The following is a 2,927-nucleotide window of genomic DNA, read 5'->3' as shown; positions in this document are numbered from 1 at the left end:
CGGTATGAGATTTATTGCCAAGAAGCACTGTTACAACAAAGAAATAAACTACCAAATACAAATTTCCTTAAYTTCTGTGCTACATTTAGTATTGATTATGTGAATGTAACTCAAAACTAAGTTTTTGTCAAGTCAAGCAACATTTGAAGAGCTTTTAACTCAGTGTAATAACCACTATACAGTTAATGTTACATTTTGTATGGTGCCATTAAGTCAAATACAAAAAGATGTTGACAAACTAAAAGAAAATGGTTCATCTCAGCTCAGAKCATGTCATACTGTGGAAGGTGGTCTCTGCCTCAGCTTGCACGTCCTGAGCTGCTGGAAWATGCATAAGAGGCGGCGGTGCTTCCAGCTGCCACTGACTGGTGTCCTGGTGCAGGGGTTTGCTGTTAAACACAGTTTGAAATGAGTACAGCTGRAAGATGACAGCAAATGAGTGTGTTGCATTTAGTACTTACACCTTGTGGGCAATGGGTTTCTCAAAAAACAGACTGTCCAAGGACAAGGTGAAGTCATCAGCATCCAGCATCTTCAGCAAACCTCAGTCAGCATCAACCTAGATGAAAAACAACTGATTACTATAATAAATGTGGGTTTATTATAAATCTCTTGTGAAATTTCAAAGCTAATACAGGCCTCATCTGGATAATGGTGTTTGAAAACAGTGCTTATTTATAAGAACTGTGCTTAATAAAATATATCAAATATTAAACTAAAAAAAAACATTTGATGAGGGCAAATGTTTAATATCTTTTCAGTCTGACGCAGTGTAATGGGCTGTGTTAGCTAGTTTAGTTAGCTAACATCCAACAACTAACAGCTAAATATGATGGCATTTTAGGGATTTAACTACATGGTTGAGCAAAAATATTTTCCTAAACAGTCTGTGTGACTTACCTGTAATAATAAAGACAGTTCATTCACGTAAATATATTAAAACAATGGTCAATAAATCCAGTTTAACCTCTTGACCCCTATGTTATTTGATTAGCTTAACATCAGCGCGAGACTGAAGAGTTTTTAAATCAGAAACTTTATTTAGACGTTTCCTTTTTGACAAACAAGACTGCTCGTGTCTTTACCTGGACGATAGATGTATAAAATAAATAAATAAAACAGCGTGATACAGGCTTTATTGAGTAAATTATTTAKCACTGTTTARAGTTTRTTTAAAMATGTTGTTTTCTCCTGAAAATACAYCAGGCAAAGGCTAAACAGGAGAATYACCGGTCACAGAAGCAACAAAGCCTGTGYAACCAACCTGTGTGTAGGCAAATAATTTGTCTCTGCCTAGTGGCAACAAAATCAAAATGTTGACATCAAATCTTTCCAATCCAAATAGTAACTGGACGTTTATTTTATCCTGTCAATTAAAATAGCGATTAGTATTTAAAATGGAGAAATATGCTCCACAAAAAAAGAAAAAAATGGTCATTAACTCTGGCTTTTATGCCTCCTGTGTGGACGAAACCATTTGGAGTTTTTGTAGGGGAGCATGGCGCCGACGCGTCGCTTTTCATGACGAAATGTACCGAGAAGCTAACTTCAGTAACGCGCTATCTACGGCTGCTTTAGAAACGTGYAACACAGTTAAACATAATAATTGTAATAACGGGTTATTCTGTTGTTGCAGGGCGAAATAATGTGCTTTTACCCGTAGAAAAAAATGATCTGGCCCACACCAGACCACCACGGAAAATGGCGACTGTGAAATAGATGGAAGACGAAAGTAAAAAAAATATGAAATGCAGCGTTTAACTTCTGCCCTGGATCCGTTCACATCGCTCGGAGGTAAGGTTTGCTTCTTTACCATCGTGTTATAATTGTCTTTGTAGCGAGTAGCGAGGGATTTTAGTCATTAGCTTCAGTTTAGCCTGAGGAATAGGTTTTGGTGTGGAACAGCCTTCATGGAATGGTCTGCAGCTCCTGCAACCAGCATCCAACAACACAGCGTGATACAAACGTATAACAACTGCTTATACACCACAAACAAACACAACTGTAAGTGGTCGGGGTTRTTTTGAAAACAGATGTCTTTAACAACACATTCCAACTATTGCAGCTTGACATTTACTGAACTCCTGAGCTGAAAGTTTTAGCTCTGTACAAAATCCTGAGCCGCTCATTAAAAGCCATTTTCCGTGTCCATCCCTGCAGATTTAGTGCTGTTGTTCAGCTCAAACTGCCTCCTTCATGAGCCCAAACACCATTCAGGTGCCACAACACTTTTACTGCCCTTCAGATCCAAGACYTCTCACTCTGCCGACCTTGTAGGTTTATATACGGCCCAATTATTTAAATCAGCTAAAGGTCACTTTTATTTTGTGTTTGGCTTGAGTCCCTTTAATGGTAATGAATGTGTAGTAGTTAATTCAGATGGTACAGATATTTGGTTTGCTTCACACATTAAGTAAGAGCTGCAAAATCATTTTCATGGAGATATTCTTTAAGCTATTCTTTCTTTTTTTTTACTAATAAAATCCAAAAAATATATAGTTTCATAAGCAAAAAGCAACAAAATGTTCAAAATTTAGAAGGTAAACRACGAGGAGTTGGTATTCAACCAATCAAAATGGTGACCAAATCATTATTTAATTTTCAGTCTTTGTTAAACGTTTTTATTTTAATCATCACACAYTTTTAAACCCATAGAGGAGCCGATTAGTGGCTACAATTCTTTTAAGCTTCCCTTTATTMAAGCCTTGTCGGCACAACTACAAATATTATTTAAACTGATAAGTTATTTATCTCATTTATCCATCTATGCTAACACAATTCTTACAAAAACACTGTAAAATACCCAGACACGCCACTGGGTGGCAAGAACACCCACACGAACACCATCAAAATACAGAGGAAGAACAATGGGCCTCATGCAAGAACCGTTCGTACGCACAGATTTGTTCATAAGTTGTGCGTACGAG

The sequence above is a fragment of the Austrofundulus limnaeus genome, unplaced genomic scaffold (genome assembly GCF_001266775.1).
Source record: "Austrofundulus limnaeus strain Quisiro unplaced genomic scaffold, Austrofundulus_limnaeus-1.0 Scaffold510, whole genome shotgun sequence".
Classification (NCBI taxonomy): Eukaryota; Metazoa; Chordata; class Actinopteri; order Cyprinodontiformes; family Rivulidae; genus Austrofundulus; species Austrofundulus limnaeus.
This window is presented reverse-complemented; position numbering follows the sequence as displayed.